The sequence below is a fragment of the Pelophylax lessonae genome, assembly GCF_965119305.1.
Source record: "Pelophylax lessonae genome assembly, chromosome: 7".
NCBI lineage: Eukaryota > Metazoa > Chordata > Amphibia > Anura > Ranidae > Pelophylax > Pelophylax lessonae.
Genome location: NC_138774.1, coordinates 67,962,371 through 67,982,163, shown reverse-complemented (window position 1 = coordinate 67,982,163; position 19,793 = coordinate 67,962,371). Strand labels below are relative to the sequence as shown.

Below are 19,793 nucleotides of genomic sequence, written 5' to 3'. Positions count from 1 at the left end.
TTACATTGTATTCACGTTGTTATGTTAATAATTACATTGGTTAATAAAAGGCCGCTTTGGCCATTACCTCCATTTGGTTGTCAGCGTGGTTATTAAAGGGGTTAGAGGGAGTGGTATTAGCAAAGTGGTCAAAGACATCTTTAGTACCCTAGTCATGCATTGTTCTCTGCTTGTCATGTGTTGCACTCACACTACAAGGCAGAATCATGTGGTGTTAAGGTATAGTGATCATTGTAGACTGTGAACTGAGCCCTAAGAGCACTTCCAGCTACACTGACAGTCCTCCCCAATTCCCTTGTCAATCTTCCTTCTCCTATGGTAGTCTTCATCCAAAGCCCAGCACAGCTATACTGAACATATGAATTATTTCTTCATTTTCACATGAATTAGGATGTACAATGTATCCTTACTGATGAGAGAACACTGGGTGGGAACCTATGATCAGCTCCTCCCATCCTGTATACGCCCACTGGCTACACAGGAACAGTGCCCCTCCCTGGAGGTGCTGTCACTAGCCTTCAGTAACCACACCCACTTGCTGCTAGTGGACTCGGAAGGAATTGAAGTCATGTGACAGCACTGAAAACTGCAAAATAAAGGTAGAAAAACTGGGATTTTTTCATTTTGACACATAAGGCTGAACTCCGCTAACATTAATGATTGTAATGATTGCAGGGAAGAATTTATGGTATTAGGCTGTACTTCCTCCTTAACTTTAATAAGGTTTTGTTTAGATGAAGAAGCTCTCCAGGAACAGTGTATTTTTCCCTTACTCTCTGTGTAAAGGCCCGTACACACGTACCGATCGTCGGCATACAAACGTCGGCGGACGAAAGATCTGCCGATTGTACGCGTGTTAGTATGGTGCCTCCGACAGATGTCTGCGCACAATCCGCGGACAAAAGTCTTTCGTGCAAACATGAAAATTTTTGTCTGCGGACACCAGAACGGACGATTGTTCGCCTGTCAGTACAGAATTCGGCCGACAGACCGCAGATTTGCAAGACTGGGCATGCTCAGAAAATTAAAAACACAGGGAAAGTTAACCATTACATGACATCACTTCTGCAGTCAGCTGAAGTCTGCAGACAAAATTCTTGTGCTGTCCTTGTGCTGTCTTTGCACTTTTCAACAGACACCGACATCCCGGGGAGAAAAGACGAACATTTGTATGCCGACGATCGGTACGTGTGTACGGGGCTTTAGATATAACTGTCAGACTCCCCTCCCTGCATTCCAACCCCCCCCCCCCCCCGCCTCCTTCCTTTCCAAAATACTATACTATTAGTCTATTCGAAGCAAGCTCTCCGCTGCTGCAATACCATCTCCAACATAACAATTGTCTGCAGGACGCTGAAGCTGTTTCCTCACTAATGGAGGGCGTTGGCTCAGCTCGGTTCCTCCGTGCTGCCATTACCTTCTAGGAAAGCTGCCATTCGGTTCTCTGCAGCTTTGTCCCTCCATAGGACACACCTAGGCTGACTGTAGAGGTTAGCAGGAGCCCGGCATGCAGGGAGAGGGCGGGGGGCACGAATCCACAATTGCACACATGTAACTTTAGTTTTTTTCCTCTTGTCATTGGCAAAACGCTGCATTTCTCTGCTCTTTGGAAACAAACTGAAGGACGCACTTCCCAGTACTCTATACACAGAAGGAGGTGTTTTCCATGGCTGTCCTCCTCTCTTCCGCCCACGGGTTGCTATTGGAGGGAGGAGGGAGCAGTCTCCTCCTATCAGCAGCTATCGCGTCCCTGCTCTTAAAGAGGTTGTAACGGTACATGTTTAGGAGATATTTACAGTACCTATAGGTAAGCCTTATCATAGGCTTACCTATAGGTACAAGTGTTGAGGGTTTACTTCCTCTTTAAACCAATACAGTAATCAATTAAGTGCTGCTTCTAAAATTACAGTATGAAAAAAATCACAGTATGAAAAATCAATGTTATAAATAGTGTTACATGAAAGTGCAAGTGCAAAAATATATAAAGTCCATAAGTGCAAATGAAAGTATCTGTGCTTGCTGAATTCTTCTGATGCTCTTAGAGTGCCACTCCCTGCTCCTCCCCTGCAATCCCGTCTCACCAACAATATGAATCAAATAGGCATATAGTGCGCCCAGACACAAGATGTATAAAGCTATGATTCCTCTCCTTCTCCTCCAATCATAAGGTGCTCGGTATGTAGCACTTCCTGGAGCGAGGTGTTCCTCTATGATTCCTCCCCTTCAGTCACAAGGTGCTCATCTTTCAGCTCTCCCAGACATGACTTGTCCGTTTTCCAGGTTTGGAGCTCCAAAAAATCCCAATAAGTGTATATTGATTGGTTTGCGCAAAAGTTTGCGTCTACAAACTAAGGGATAGAATTAAGATTTTTATTAATGGGGGCGATCAGTGACTTTTAGCACGACTACGATATTTCGGCGGGCAGATCGGACACCTAACTGACACTTTTGAGAGCACCAGTGACGTTACTACAGTAATCAGTGCTAGAAATATGCACTGTTACTGTACTAATGACACTGGCAGGGAAGGGGTTAACACCAGGGGCAATCAAAGGGTTAACTGTGTCCCTAGGGAGTGCATTCTAACTGTGTGGGGGTGGACTCACTGGATGAACACAGAGATCCGCATTCCTAAATAGCAGGAACACAGGATCCCTGTGTTCATCTGTGACAGAACGGCGATCTGCCTTGTTTACATAGGCAGACCGCTGTTCTGTCACTATGGAGAGTGAGCGCTGGTGGCTGGCTGACATTGCATGTGGCAGACCCGCGGATTGTCCCCCCCCCCTCTGTGTGTGTCAGCAGATGTGTGAGGGTGCCTTTTAACTATCGATGGCACTGCTGCGCTTCTACTAAAGGACAGTATGCTTCTGTGTTTGTCAGGAAAACCACAATGTTGTGCATGATCCTGACATGCAAGAGTGTGAACCTAGCCTTATAGCTGGTTAACACCGTGCGCTGTGGTTTGGCCACAGTACGATTGTACGTGTGGTTAACCTGCAGTTTTAGGTGTGCTCCTGATTAATTTTTATCGGACTGCGTTTTCTGAAAGCACATCAAAGATGCAGCATGCAAGACTGTGATTTGCTTTCAAGAAAACAGTCTAATAGAATTTAATGGGAGCGCAACTAAAACTACAGGGTAAACTACACATACAATCGCGCTGCAGCAAAACCACAGTGCACCAGTGCAAACCCGCTATTGGCTCCTGTTAACATTTACTGTGGCTTTGAAATTGTGTGACTTTACCTGAAATTGCACTATTTCAAAGCCACATCTCACGGTGACTTTGAAGACATCTGTGTGGGTTCATGCATGGATATCTACTGAAGTTGCACCCTAAATTACAAAAATAGTGCCTGTACTACTCTTTCAAATTGATGTTGGTGTCACATCGATTTAAATACTGCCGTTGCCGGCAGTAGGATGTGACTTGTCAAATTGCATGACAAATCGCTCCAATGTGAAGTGAGTGAATCAGTGAGGAGGTTGGGGTGGTAAGAGTATGTGCTAATGAAAAGTTATTGAGTTCAAATAATAAGCTAGGCTGCATGATGGGGACAGGAAAAAGAGCTCAAAGCAAACTGGGATGGAAAGGGTGTAAGATCTGTGTGCGGAATGCTGAGCTGAGATCAGAGGCTGCAGGATTTGTGTAGGGAAGGTTAATGGAGGGACAGCAGATAAGAGAAGGAGGGAAAAATTGAACAAGGCAGGATTTGTGCTGACTTATGGTGATGATTGTGCAGGAAAAGTAGAAAGAGAGGTGTAGACTGGGTGGAGTGGAGACGCCGGTGTTCTGCTAAGAACTCCAACCAAGTAAATTATGGTGACTGTACAGCAGGAATAATTGGAGATTTTGACCACTTGGTGTTTTCACAGGCGGCAGCTTTTACACTCTTGTATATGCTGTAATGAATGGACATTTTTAGTCGGCCTGCTAGTAACCAACAACATTGCTGCCTCCAAGGCGGCTACAACAAGCGAGTGGACTAACCATGTTAACTCATTATAATGTGTACAGAAATGTATAGGCTGCTGATGTTCTGTGAAAACACCAGGTGGTCAAAATCTCCAATTATTCCTGGTGCAGAGTCACCGGATGTGACGTAATTGGAGTTCTCCTCAAGTACTCTCACCATAGTGAGAGTAACAGGGAAGAAGGTGAAATGCCCCCTGAAGGAGAGAACGTTAAGGCCCCTTTCACACATACGGTCCGTTCAGTTCATCAGTTCAGTCACGTCAAAATGTATCAGTTTTCCATCCGTTTCTCATCCATTTTTCATCAGTTGTCATCCGTTTTTCATCAGTTGACATCCGTTTTTCGTCAGTTGTTATCCGTTTTTCGTCAGTTGTTATCCGTTTTTCATCCGTTGTCATCCGTTTTTCGTCCGATGCGCTTTTTTGACGGATTCATCCGTTCAAAAAAAACGGACATTGACGGAAGCGGATGAAAACGGATGTTAACTGATGATCATCCGTTGTCATCCGTTTTTTTTTTTTTGAAAGGTGTTTATTTAAATTTTTGCATAACAGTAACAAAAGGAAAACACAAGGGCAACATTGCCCATAAAACAAGTGTAGGGCAATCATGTAAATTACACAAGAGTATCAGAAGACAACTTAACCTAACACCACAGAAGGGGTGGGGGGGAATAGAGAGGGGCCGGAAGGGGGAAAAAAAAGGATGCGTACCACAAAGAGCCAGGAGGGCCAAGCATCCGCGAGGCTACACTCCCAACCGGTTGTCACAGAGATGGGGGAGGGGGGGAAAGAGAAGGGAACACACCAACAAGACTAACCACACCATACATACCCACACAACCACAATGACACACCTTCCCCTACCTCCAGGTACCCACCCCCAAGAAAAAAAGGGGGGGGTATAGAACATACAACTCATGTAATAAAACAAATATAAACCGCATGACATCCGGGGCTACTCAGACTCAGTCAAGAGATAAGCTGGAGGGCAAAGGGGCATCTGCCCAATACGAGTCTTCCACATCAAGCCAGGGCTGCCAGACATTAGTGAACTTTTTAGGACACCCTCTACTCTTATAAATTAGCTTATAAAGCGGAACATCACTGCGTACCAAAGTATAGAACTCCTGTATGGTAGGCGGTTCAGCCCTCCTCCATTGTAACAAAACAAGTTTCCTGGCATAGAACAGTAAGATGCGGAGCAGGATCCTAGGGCGTACACGATGTACAATGTCATTCAACACACCCAGCAGGCCAACCTCAGGAGTAAGAGGGACCGACAGGTGCAGTTTATTAGTAAAAAAGGCAAAAATAGATGTCCAGTAACCTTTAACATGGGGGCAGGACCAGAACATGTGGAGCAAGTCCGCAGCATGACAGCCGCACCTAGGGCAAGCGGCTCCCGGGGCTACCCCCTGTCATCCGTTTTTACATAGAGATACATTGATGTCCATTTTTCATCCGTCAACGGATGGATGAAAAACGGACAAACGGACAGTATGTGTGAAAGGGGCCTTATCTGTTTTTCATCCGTTGTCATCCGTTTTTCATCCGTTTTTCATCCGTAGTCATCCGTTTTTCATCCGTTTTTCATCAGTTGTCATCCGTTTTTCATCCGTAGTCATCCGTTTTTCATCCGTTTTCATCCGTTTTTCATCCTTTTTTCATCAGTTGTTATCTGTTTTTCATCCGTAGTCATCCATTTTTCGTCAGTTGTCATCCGTTTTTCATCCGTTTTTCGTCAGTTTCATCTGTTTGTCATCCGTTTTTCATCCGTTGTCATCCGTTTTTACATAGAGATACATTGATGTCCGTTTTTCATCCGTCAACGGATGGATGAAAAACTGACTAACGGACAGCATGTGTAAAAGGGGCCTAATGGCAGAAATGTAGCTTGCTGGAGGATAGAGCGATTATTAGCTGCAGTAAATAGCAGAGATAGGGCAAAGTTGGGAAGGTGCCCCCCTCCTCCCCCTTCCCTTGTTCCAGCCTTGAGTACAGGACAGTGTTAATATATACAGTAACATAGTTGCCAAAATTTTAAAAAAATTTCCAGGGACACTTTGCTGCACAGCTATTAATTACTTACCAAACCCACTTCCCTGAAGCTACGCCCACTCAGCATAATTAATCTCCGCCTACTTATAAGATTATAGTTTCTACTCAATAAAGAGAGAATTACAGGAAATTGAAAAAGGAATTTCAAACTTAAGGCCAAAGTAGCAGAGTTGGAATAATTCTCCCATTCAGCTGCACTACTTCTGCCTAAAGTTTAAAATTCTCATCACAATTCCCTGCAATTCTAAAGTGTCAAATGTGCTCAGGTGTGACCATACAAAAATGGAATATGTAAATATAAATAAAGTGCAAGGTGTAAATAAGTATGATTATACTAGCTGGTATAATTAGGTTTTATCGTAATTATTTACACCTTGCACTTTATTTATATTTACATATTAAATTTTTTTGTAAGCCCCCATTCACACTAGGGCGACTCACGAGGCGACTTGTGTCGCCCCAGGTCGCCCCAGGTCGCTTGACATGACCAAACCAATGTAAATGAATCAGTGCCGTCTTAATTGCCGCTATTAAGGTCGCTCCGACTTCAGAAAAGGGTCCTGTACTACTTTCAGGCGACCAGTGATCCGACCTGTCCCATATACTTCAATGGGAGTCGCCTCCTTATCTTAATTGAAGCGACCTGTAATCCGACTTGTCATCCGACTTTGCTAAAAAATGGTAGTGAACAAGAAAAGAGCATAATTTTCTTGCAGGCATTAGCGGTCATTTTTTTAGGCAGGCATGTCATTTTTTGGATTTCGTTTCTGGGGGGTCTAAAAAGTGTCCCTGTCAAGTTTCAGCTCTGTAGCATGTCCAGAACCCCTAAAAAAAATAATTTTTCTTTTAATTTTTTGTAGTGTCTTTACCAGCTGTCTTTTATTCTTGCTGGCATTCATCAGCGGTCATTTTTTTAGGCAGGCATGTCATTTTTTGGATTTCGTTTCTGGGGGGTCTAAAAAGTGTCCCTGTCAAGTTTCAGCTCTGTAGCATGTCCAGAACCCCTAAAAAAAATCATTTTTCTTTTAATTTTTTGTAGTGTTTTACCAGCTGTCTTTTATTCTTGCAGGCATTTAGCGGGCATTTTTTTAGGCAGACATGTCATTTTTTTGTATTTAGTGTCTGGGGGGTCTAAAAAGTGTACCTGTCAATTTTCAGCTCTGTAGCATGTCCAGAACCCCTAAAAAACAGCATTTTTACTATATTTTCAGGGATACGGCTTCTCTGCGGCTGGCTTTTTTTCTTGCAGGCATTTAGCGGGCATTTTTTTAGGCAGGCATGTCATTTTTTGGATTTCGTTTCTGGGGGGTCTAAAAAGTGTCCCTGTCAAGTTTCAGCTCTGTAGCATGTCCAGAACCCCTAAAAAAAATCATTTTTCTTTTAATTTTTTGTAGTGTTTTACCAGCTGTCTTTTATTCTTGCAGGCATTTAGCGGGCATTTTTTTAGGCAGGCATGTCATTTTTTTGTATTTAGTGTCTGTGGGGGGTCTAAAAAGTGTACCTGTCAATTTTCAGCTCTGTAGCATGTCCAGAACCCCTAAAAAACAGCATTTTTACTATATTTTGAGGGATACGGCTTCTCTGCGGCTGGCTTTTTTTCTTGCAGGCATTTAGCGGGCATTTTTTTAGGCAGGCATGTCATTTTCTGGATTTAGTGTCTGGGGGGTCAAAAAAGTGTCCCTGTCAAGTTTCAGCTATGTAGCATGTCCAGAACCCCTAAAAAAAAATAATTTTTCTTATAATTTTTTGTAGTGTCTTACCAGCTGTCTTTTTTTCTTGCAGGCATTTAGCGGGCATTTTTTTAGGCAGGCATGTCATTTTTTTGTATTTAGTGTCTGGGGGGTCTAAGTGTACCTGTCAATTTTCAGCTCTGTGATTGGCAAAATAAAAAGTTGCCTCGCGATTAGGTCGCGTCAAAGTCGCGCTAAGTCGCGCTAAGTCGCGCTAAGTCGCGTCAAAGTCGCGCCAAAGTCGCGTCAAAATCGCGTCAAAGTCGCGCTGGAAGCGACGCTACTTTAGTGGTAGCGGCAGTGTGAACCAGCACTAACGGTCACACCTGAGTACATTTGACACTTTATTCACATGTCATGTTACCAGATATTTTTGTCTATAAGATTGTTGCTTTCATCCTACCTACGTTCATGTCTGTGAATGTGTCTTCACTCTACAGGGGTCCTTCTCTTCTCTGCTGTGGCAGCTGGCGCCGGTGAGGCTCTTCCGAGAACAAGTGCCTTTGATCTAAAAATGGTGCCAGGCAGCACCATTACGTAACTGCGCATGCGCCCGCCCGGCTGAGCTTGTACGAGCTTTTCCGAGCCCGGCAGGCGTCGGAACGGCGCATGCGCGTTACGATGTTGACCCACAACCATTTTTTTTTACAGGCACCGGCTGCCCATAACGGGCATTTACGGGCAGCCCGATTAACCAGCGCTTGCAGGAACAATGTAAATTACCGGGGACAGGCTCCTATTTGCCAGGACTGTCCCGGCAAAAACAGGACAGTTGGCAATTATGCAGTAGTATTTATACAGCGCCAACAGTTTGCACAGCACTTTACAACGTAAAGGGAGACAGTACAATTACAATACAATTTAAGGGTTACAGTGGTTGAATAGTCAGGGTTTCTATTTTTTTTTTAATCTTAATGCATTCTATACAATAAAGTAGAATTATAGGCAAAACTTTTTTTTTTTTTCATTTTGCATCAAGCAAGGGAGGGTCTTAACCCCTGTCAGATTTTTTTTTTTGTCATATGTGTCACATTGCAGAGATTTCCACTCCCTTTCTGTCCCATAGTCAAACAGAAAGCGAGAGGAAATCTCTGCTAATTAAGGGAATTTGGAATTTTCTTTTACTTTCACTTTTGATGATATTAGTAAACAGGAGAAATAGAGAGGGTGAATCTCCCTAACAGGGACACAGGCAGCAATACAAACTGACAGGGGTTCTAATCCCTCTGCACTCTGTCCAAAACAAGAAAAAAAAATTACCTTTAGTTATACTTTACGATGAAAAGCTTTCTGCGTGCAACAGCCCCCCTAATACTTACCTGAGCCCACCTCTATCCAGCGATTTTGCAGGAGTTTCTCGGCTGTCCAAGACTCTCCCTCCTCATTGGCTAAGATGGCAGCATGGCGCCATTGGCTCCTGCTGCTGTGAATCAAATTCAGTGAGCCAATGAGGAGAGAGAGGGGGTGGGGATGAGCTGTGGCTCTGTGTCTGAATGGACACAGGGAGCTGCAACTCGGCTCAGGTGATCCCATAGCAAGCTGCTTGCTGCGGGGGCATTCAACAAGAGGGAGGGGCCTGGAGCACCAAAGAGGGACCTGAGATGAGGAGGATCCGGGCTGCTCTGTGCAAAACCAACTGCAGAGAGCAGGTAAGTATATTTGTTATTTTTAACAAAAAAAAAAAAAGACTTTACAAATTACAATCACTTTAAGAGGGCCCTGCTTATAAGAGCTTACAATCTAATAGGGTGAAGCAAGTGGTACAAAAGGTAAATACTGTGAGGGATGAGCTGATGGAGGAATTAAAAGTTTAGTTGTTAGGTGGAGTTCCAGAGGATGGAGAGGCTCCAGGAAAGTCTAGTAGAGTGTATATTCCAACCAAGTTCCTCCTGTCAGTATATACAGTCATGTGAAAATGTAAAACTACACCCACTGTTTTTAATGTTGAATATTTGAACAGACAAGCATTAGATCTGCATTGAAAGGGTCCTAAGAGAAAAAGGAAAAAACAGTAGTTGAATCAGTGGCGGCTGGTGCTCCATGGGCCGGGGGGGGGGGGGGTTGACGGACGGACTGCACCATACGCCCCCACCAGGCCGCACACCAGGACCACACCAGGACCACACCAGGACCACACCAGGACCCCGGACCCCCCCCCACGGCTCACTCACCCTCAGCGGCGGCAGCTTCAGCTTCATTTTCTTCCCCCTCAATAGAAGTGTCTCCTCCCCAATGGCATGGCTTCTACTTTCAGCCAATCAGGAAACAGGTCTCAAGACCCGCTTCCTGATTGGCCAGGAGGCGGATCCGTGTGACAGTAGCGAATATTGTCACACAAGTTGGTGGACTCGGGGCGCACTGCCCTGCGCCCTTAAGCCCACCCTTTTTTTGAGCCCGTGAGAGCCTCTAGTCTAAAAAAAAAAGAAAAAAGCCCCATTGGATAGTGGATAGGGAGCGGCGCCCCTGCACCACAATATACCAGCCGCCACTGAGTTGAATAAAAACAACCAGGCAATTAGCATTTTCAATTATTTATTCAACAAAAATATAAACTGATTTAATGACGTGCTGTGGAAATAATAAGTACATCCTTGTCCTCAGCTGGAGTTTCCCTCTTTAACAAAAATTATTTTTTGTGGACATTTTTGTAGTGGGTGTACTTTTACTTCGCACCCGTCTCTGACATCAAAAAAGATATTTTACAACTGCTCCATGCAAAGCATTTATGGGTTTCCTTTTATGAACTACCCATTTCAAATTCCACTACAGCATTTCATAGGGGTTTAAATCGGGGCTTTCACAATCAAATCAGGGCTTTGACTAGGCCAGCACTTAAAGTGATTGTAAAGGATCACCTTGTAAAACAATCCATTTAGTTTAAAATAGAAATGAAAGGCAAATCATTTTGTGTATAGGTATTAAAAAACATTATCAATTCATTTTTTCCCCTTTTTTACAAGTGATCTCATTCCCTTATTTCTCTGCTGCATAAGAGCTGGGGGAGGAGCAGTTACAGTACACTGAGCTTCACAGTAAATGACTGTGCAGTGGGGGCCTGTCAGGACAAGTCTGATCATTGGAGGAGAGCAGGCTAAGTTCCCAGCAAAGCTAAAGAACTGACCACGTTGTGCTCTCATGCTTAGCATGGCCGGTTTTTATTAGGAAAGCAGAGGGACTGGCAGGAACACCAGGGATTTCACACAATGGAAGCGATACAAAGAGAGCAGGATACTTTCTCATACAAGTACATGGTACAGCATGCACATATGAAGAATATGAAATGTTGGGGTAACAAACCCTTTAACACCCCATTTATTCTTTTTTTGAGCCATTACTTGGTGGATTTGGCTCCATTTAAAGATTAATTTCTGGTTCAAATTTAAGGAGGAGTTCAGGCTCCTTCAGAAAAAAATAAAATTCAGCAGCTACAAATACTGTAGCTGCAGGCCTTTAATATTATATTACCTTTTCAGGAATCCAGCGGTGTCCTCTTCCAAGCCACCATCCTGACTAAGGGCCCCTACTGCCAAGGGCCAAATATGACAGTAGAGGGGGGGAGGCAAACAAGCGAGCTTCCCCTTTTGAGTGGAGCTCCACTTTAACTTTTGGACAGATGGCCTCACATTCTCATGAAGCATGATTTGATATGATACAGAATGCATAGTTTACTTGATGACTACAAACTTCCCAGGCCCTAAAATAGCAAAGGTGAAGGTGAAAGAGGAGAGCACAAAAACTGGCCTTAACCACTTTCCGACCGGCCGTTGTAAAAATACGGCGGCAAAATGGTTGTCTAGTTCTGAGACGCCGTTCCTGAATGGCGTCTCAGAATCTCGCTCCCGCGCGCCACCTGGGGCGCGCACATGGGAGTGTCCGTGCTCGCCGGGTCCCAGGGATCCGACGCATCGCGGATCGTGGTAAAGGGCCAATGAGAGCGGTCCTTTACCACGTGATCGCTCCGTCCAATGACGGAGCGATCACGTCACAACAAACCGGCGCATGTCCGGTTAATTTCTCTCCTCGGACGCTGTACACAGCAATCTGTACAGAGTGTGAGGACAGGAGAGAAACTGCAGCTGCACGCCTCCTCTGCCTCAACTGTACCCCATTAGTGCCCCATCAGTGCCTCATTTGTGCCCTATCAGTGCCTCAGCCGTGCCCCATCAATGCATCATCCGTGCCTCATCCATGCCTCATCCGTGTCACATCCGTGCCCACCCATGCCACCTCAGTGCTCATCAATGCCACGTCCATGCCCACCCATGCCACCTCAGTGCTCACCCGTGCTCATCCGTGCCACATCCGTGCTCATCCATGCCTCATCTGTGCCTGCCCATGCTGTCTCAGTGCTCATCCATGCCACATCCATGCTCATCCATCCCACATCTGTGCCCGCTCATGCCACCTCAGTGCTCATCCATGCTCATCCATCCCACATCTGTGCTCATCCATGCCACGTCAGTGCTCATTCCTGCCACATCCATGCCACATCAGTGCTCATCAGTGCCACATCCCTTCCACGTCGCTGCTCATCAGTGCCACATCCATGCCACGTCAGTGCTCATCCGGGCCACATCCATGCCACATCAGTGCCACTACAATGCTTATCAGTGCCCTACAGTGTCTCACAAAATTATAATGGGAAGTCAGGAAATGACGGTGCTCCCTGCATGTTGGGCCTCTGTATGTGGTCAGGCTGTGGAAAAGTTTCACATATGTGGTATCGCCATACTCAGGAGGAGTAGCAGAATGTATTTTGGGGTGTCAATTTTGCTATGTACATGATATGTGTTAGAAATGTCTAATACATGGACAACTTTGTGTAAAAAAAATGCGTTTTGGTTTTCTTTCCACATTTTCCAAAAACTTGTGGAAAAAAATGATGCGTTCAAAAGACTCATTATGCCTCCTAGATCATGTGTTGGGGTGTCATCATCCGTGCCTCATCCGTGTCACATCCGTGCCCACCCATGCCACCTCAGTGCTCATCAATGCCACATCCATGCCCACCCATGCCACCTCAGTGCTCATCCGTGCCACATCCGTGCTCATCCATGCCTCATCCGTGCTCATCCATGCCTCATCTGTGCGACATCTGTGCCTGCCCATGCTGTCTCAGTGCTCATACATCCCACATCTGTGCCCACTCATGCCACCTCAGTGCTCATCCATGCCACATCTGTGCTCATCCATCCCACATCTGTGCTCATCCATGCCACGTCAGTGCTCATTCGTGCCACATCCATGCCACCTCAGTGCTCATCTGTGCCATGTCAGTGGTCATCCGTGCCACATCAATGCCACGTCAGTGCTCATCCATGCCATGTCAGTGCTCACCCATGCCACATCAGTGCACATCCGTGCCACATCAAAGCCACGTCAGTGCTCATCTGTGCCACATCAGTGCTCATCCGTGCCACATCCATGCCACTTAAGTGCTCATCCGTGTCACGTCAGTGCTCATCCATGCCATGTCAGTGCTCACCCATGCCACATCAGTGCACATCCGTGCCACATCAAAGCCACGTCAGTGCTCATCTGTGCCACATCAGTGCTCATCCGTGCCACATCCATGCCACTTAAGTGCTCATCCGTGTCACATCAGTGCTCATCCATGCCATGTCAGTGCTCATCCATGCCACATCCGTGCCACACCCATGCCACTTCAGTGCTCATCCGTGCCACATCAATGCCACATCAGTGCTCATCCATGCCACGTCAGTGCTCATCCTTGCCACATCAATGCCACGTCAGTGCTCATCCGTGCCACATCAATGCCACGTCAGTGCTCATCCGTACCACATCAATGCCACATCAGTGCTCATCCGTGCCACATCCATGCCATGTCACTGCTCATCTGTGTCACATCCATGCCACGTCAGGGTGTTCATCTGTGCCTCATCCATGCCACGTCAGTACTCATCCGTGCCACATCAATGCCACGTCAAGGCTAATCCATGCCACATCAGTGCTCATCAGTGCCACATCCATCCCACGTCAGTGCTCATCAGTGCCACGTCCTTGCCACGTCAGTGCTCATCCGTGCCACATCAGTGCTCATCAGTGCCACATCCATGTCACGTCAGTGCTCATCAGTGCCGCATTCATTCCACGTCAGTGCTCATCAGTGCCACATCCATGCCACGTCAGTGCTCATCCGGGCCACATCCATGCCACATCAGTGCCACTACAATGCTTATCAGTGCCCTACAGTGTCTCACAAAATTGTAATAGGAAGTCAGGAAATGACGGTGCTCCCTGCATGTTGGGCCTCTGTATGTGGTCAGGCTGTGGAAAAGTGTCACATATGTGGTATCGCCATACTCAGGAGGAGTAGCAGAATGTATTTTGGGGTGTCATTTTTGCTATGTACATGATATGTGTTAGAAATGTCTAATAAATGGACAACTTTGTGTAAAAAAAAAAAAATGCGTTTTGGTTTTCTGTCCACATTTTCCAAAAACTTGTGGAAAAAAATGACGCATTCAAAAGACTCATTATGCCTCCTAGATCATGTGTTGGGGTGTTTTCTTTCCAAAATGGGGTCATTTTGTGGGTAATTCCATTGTTCTGGTGCTCCAGGACTTTCAAAAGTGTGATAGGTCGTCAGAAAATTATATGTGCAATTTTTGCTTCTAGAACACCTGACGGTGCTCCTTGGATGTTGGGCCTCTGTATGTGGTCAGGCTGTGGAAAAGTGTCACACATGTGGTATCCCCATACTCAGGAGGAGTAGCAGAATGTATTTTGGGGGTATAGTTGCAAGTATGCCTATACAGTGTGTAAGAAATAACTTTGTAATATGACCATTTTGTGAAAAATAATTAAAAAAAAATCTTCATTTTGCAAAGAATTGTGGGAAAAAATTACAACTTCAAAAAACTCACCATGCCTCTTACTAAATACCTTGGAATGTCTACTTTCCAAAAAGGGGTCATTTGGGGGGTATTTGTACTGTCCTGAATTGTTAGGGTCTCAAGAAATTAGATAGGCTGTCAGTACTTTAGGTGTGATCAATTTTCAATGATTGGCGTCTTAGCTTGTAGACTCTGTAACCTTCACAAAGACCAAAAAATGTATACTTATTTAGGTTATTTTTACTAAAGATATGTAGCAGTATAAATTTTAGTCAAAATTTATGAAGAAAAATGACTAAATTTGCAAAATTTAAAACCAAAATGAAGAAAAATGCATTTTTTTTTTTTACAAAATTTTCGGTCTTTTTTCATTTATAGCGCAAAAAATAAAAAACCCAATTATGATTAAATACCACCAAAAGAAAGCTCTGTTTGTGTAAAAAAAAAAAAAGGATGAAAATTTCATATGGGTACAGTGTTGCATAACTGAGTAATTGTCATTCAAAACGTGAGAGCACTGAATGCTGAAAATTGGTCTGGTTAGGAAGGGGGTTTAAATGCCCAGTGGGTAAGTGGTTAAATTGAACAATTAAGAAAACTAAGATCATGGAAACCGGTCCCATTAATCCTTGGCAAATAGAAGGAGAAGAAATTAAAACATTGACAGATTGTATCTTTCTAGGCTCGAAGATCATGGCAGACGGTGACTGTAGCCATGAAATTAAGAAAAGCTTGCTTCTTGGGAGGAAAGCAATGGCAAACCTAGACAACATTATAAAAAGCAGAGACATCACCCTACCGACAAAGTGTGGTATAGTCAAAGCTATGTTATTCCCAGTAGTAACCTATGGCTGTGAAAGTTGGACCATAAGGAAGACTTTAATAAAATGCCAAAAACATACTCACAGACATGGAGAGCAAAAATTGCATTGAATGAGTCCACCACATGTGGAAGAAATCGTCCCGATAATTGCACCACTGACACGTTTCGAGAGACACGCTCCCTTCCTCAGAGCTCTGAGGGACGATTACTTCCACATGTGGTGGACTCATTCAATGTGATTTTTACTCTTCATGTCTATGAGTATGTTTTTGACATTTTAATAAAAAGTTTTAAAGGTATCCAAGGGTAATGCACAGGTGTTTGCGCCTCCTTTTCTCTTTCGCATGCACTTCTTTTTGGAGTCCACCGTCTGAGGAGATCGGCATGCCTAGTAGTCCCGTCGGAGTGATCGCTTGGGTGATTCAGTTGTTTGAAAAATAACTTCTTGTAAATGTTTTGCACAACTGCTCACCTGTCTCTGACATCAACTCTGTAAAATTGTTGACCACTCCTCTCTGAAAAATGAAGTTACAATGAATTGACCATTGACATCTCTGCATAACATTTAATGAAATGCAAATCAGTGCTTTGACTAAGTTGGTCCACAACCCTGCATTTATGCATTCTGAGCCATTACTCGATTGCTTTGCTAGAGTGCTTCAGGTCGTTATCATGTTGAAATGTCCACTTATGGTTTAACTTCAACTTTTGGAGAGTTTGCCTAGTATTCGCATCAAGTAGACATTGATATGATGCAGAATGTATAGTTGACTCAAAGACTGAAAGCTGCCCAGGCTCTAAAGCAGCAAAGGAACCAAAAACCACATTTCCACTGCTATGCTTCACAGATGATATGAGGTTCTTTCCCTGAAGCTCACTCTTTTGGTTTCAGTTGACTCAGTCAGGGCCACACCCCCAACATGTTTGCCCTGCCCCCAAGATTAAGCCCCAAGGGAGGGGCAAAACTTATTGTCGGTGTGGCTTTGATGGAGTCAGCTGAGGCCGCTATGAACAGCTCTGCATGGTGTGTGTTGTTTGGGACACTTCTTATGTTTCTGTTGTTTACATAAAGTTAGGACAAACTCGTTCTCACCCTGCACCATCAGTGAGATCCCTTGGACAGTGTGACGGGACCGACGCACAATGTGCTTGCGTTCTTCCATCGGTATAGGGATTCCTCCAGTCTTGAACATAGCCGCCTATTGCAACCAAAACCTAGACAGCACTCGTTTTAGTTGCAAACTCTGAAACTCATTTTTTGAACAAGAATACAAACTTTTTATACACTTGAGAAGTATGTCAGTCACTACATGAAAAATTACCCAAATATTTACCCAAAACATCACACAATGGTTTAGATAACGAGGTAGGGCTGACTCATGGCTAATCACCCCCTAGCAACTACTTTAGCTGACAAGGCTATCATTAACATGCTAATTAACTTAGCACTTATACCAGCCTAGGTGGAGTACATAGAATCCACATCTAAACAATGCTTGATTATTTAGGAGTTACAGACTTCATGGCAACAGGCTATAGGTCTCACAGTGTAAAGTGGGATTAAATCTTCATTGATTTCTTCAGGTATACTATTGATAAATATTACTGTCCCATTTTGAAGTAATCCAAACCATATTCTCAGTGTCCATTAAGTAGTTGTCCATCATTTTCTAGGTCACCCTGTGCCCCTAATAGACACAGGGTGATTTACACATAAGAGGGGCCTAGGGAGCTGAGAGAGGGATTTCCTAACCTCTCTAAGATAAGCTGGGTTCTACAGCCCCAAAAACAAAGTGACTCCTGTCACAGACAGGGGCTTCAGAAATCTGAGGGGAGACCTGCAGTTTCTCTTCATTTTGGAAAATAATTAAATCGATAGATTTAGTTCCACTTTCAAATAGATGCTGGGGAAGAAAGGGGGTGACAGCAACTTTCATTTTTGGTGCCGCTTTTACCGGGCTATACACCAGTAGAATTTCATTAGAAAATTTTAGTTTTTGAAATATTCATTCTATTTTTTAATAGTTAAAGTGGAACTTTAGTCAGAAAACAAATTCCTGCTAGATCACTTCAGGCTGGCCCCTTTTACAGGTATAGCTGTGTAAAACATTAAACATAAGTGTCTATACTGTTTAACCACTTGACCACCTGAGGATTTTGCTGTCTTCCGTCCAGGCCACTTTTTGCGATTCGGCGCTGTGCGACTTTAACTGACAATTGCGTGGACGTGCGATGCCGTACCCAAACGAAATTTACGTCCTTTTTTTTCCCACAAACAGAGCTTTCTTTTGGTGGCATTTGATCACCTGTGCGATTTTTACTTTTTGCGCTATAAACAAAAAAAGAGCGTTTATTTTGAAAAAATAACAATATTTTTAACATTTTTTTATATGAAATTCCCCCCCCCAAAAAATGTAAAAATCTATTTTTTTTAAATTTTTGGCCAATTTGTTTTCTGCTACCTATGTTTGGTAAAAAAAATCACAATAAACGTATTTTGATTGGTTTGCACAAAAGTTATTGCGTTTACTAACAAAGGGAAAGATTTCTGTCATTTTTGGTGTTTTTTTTTTTAACGCGTAATGGCGGTGATCTGCGATTTTTTTTGCGGGACTGCGACATTGCGGCGGACAGATCGGACCCTTGACTGACATTTTTGACACTTTTGGGGGTACCAGTGACATTACCGCAGTAATCAGTGTTATACATATGCACTGTTACTGTAAAAATGACACTGGCAGGGAAGGGGTTAATTTTATTGGAGAGGGAGGGGTTAATGTATGCCTGGTGCTTACTGACGTGTGGGAGGGGAGGTGACTGAGTGACAGAAGGACAGATCGGATGTCCAGCTATGCTGAACACTCCGATCTGTCAGTCCCTGTCACTATGGAGATCCGCCCGCTCTGTTTACACAGGCAGGCGGATCTCCTCACTAGATTCCCCGACGATCGGGGCAGAGCAGCGGCGATCGCCGCTGCTCCTCCCCTGGCCCGACTCCCGCTGTGAATGAAAACAGCGGGAGCGCGCCTCCGGTGGTGCACGAGTGCTGCCTACAGGGGGAGGAGTCCAGCCACGTAGGTCTACGTCGCTGGACGGGAACGAGCCACTTTGCCGCAGTACGCTCCATGTGAGCGGTCGGCAAGTGGTTAAATCCAGTAATACACTGTCTTAACCTGCTCTGCACATGCTCAGTTGCTCTTCATTTTTAGGCATTTTTAGCTGAGTTTGTAGAGGTCTATCTGCTTAAAGCAGAATTAAACCTTTCTATCCTTTACAGCCAAATAACCTGCTTCTGCAACAGCCATAGAGCTGCATGTGTGATCGGTTATGTCATCAGCCTTTTGATGGTTTGACAGTTTGGTTAAGGACGCAAGCAAATGTGACCGTTACCAATCCCAGCATTCCTGAAATGTAACTGTTTTTTGAAAACATCGAATCAATGGGTTTGGTTAAGCTTTATGATTTACTGCTGTTCGGGGGCTCTGGCCTTCAGCAGAATGGCAGCCTCCAGCAAGAAGAAACAGAAACCTTGCTGAGGCAATTTACATCACAGACTAATTTTGGTAGCATAATTATTATTGTGAAATGTATGTTCCTTGCTAAAGAACATTATTTTTCATCAAGTTGTTATGGGTAAAGTTCCACTTTAAATTGATCCAATTGATGATCATTTTTGACCGTAGTGAAAAAAAAAAAAAATAAAAGGAGCAGAATGACATTTTTTTCCCAAATGAAAACATTTCTAACAGCGTATGTGGTTTTCGTTCTGCAAATTCCATTTCTTCCAAAGGCAAATGTTAAAAGCAATTCAAATTTTAAGTACTTTGAATGACATTCGTCAAGTCTCTGTTGGCATTATCAAACATGTACATGTACATGTACATGTAGCACTGCCCCCATAGGGGTCGCTGAGTATAGATTTCCCTGGGTCTCCCTCTGATGTTCCTGCAGCCAGTTGCTGGGGTATTTTCACTGGGTGAACTGAATAGCAGACCCTCCTACTGAACCATACAGCATTTGTATAGAAGAATAAGTCCTTTGCTTGCTCTTGCAGCAGACTCAATGAACACTGATTCTTCAGGACACTAAGCAGTATCCCCTTACCTGGCTCCACTGACTTTACTAGTTTGAACAGGCCCCTAGACATAGATCTGTACTCACAGTAGCTAGGAAAAGATCCCTCTAGGTGTATCGCCCTTTCAGTCAGCTCTACAGGACATCTGGGTTGCAGCATCTGCGACTCTGGCCCTCAGGTCAACTACCTGAGGTTGAATGGCAGCCTGTACAGAGGAGGGGCAGCCCCCTCCCTTCCTCCGGGACTTTCTCCAGCCGAAGACCCCATGC

General features: G+C 44.4%; 1 protein-coding gene across 1 annotated transcript in view; it reads left to right on the top strand.

Annotated features, from left to right (window-relative positions):
* The first annotated feature begins 555 nt into the window (after positions 1-555).
* Positions 556-19,793, top strand: part of LOC309559474 (cytochrome P450 2C8-like) — a 105,555-nt gene continuing 86,317 nt past the window's right edge. The window contains exon 1 of the mRNA XM_082262747.1: positions 556-599. The gene's annotated coding sequence lies outside the window, so the exon portion shown is untranslated. The remainder of the gene's footprint in view (positions 600-19,793) is intronic.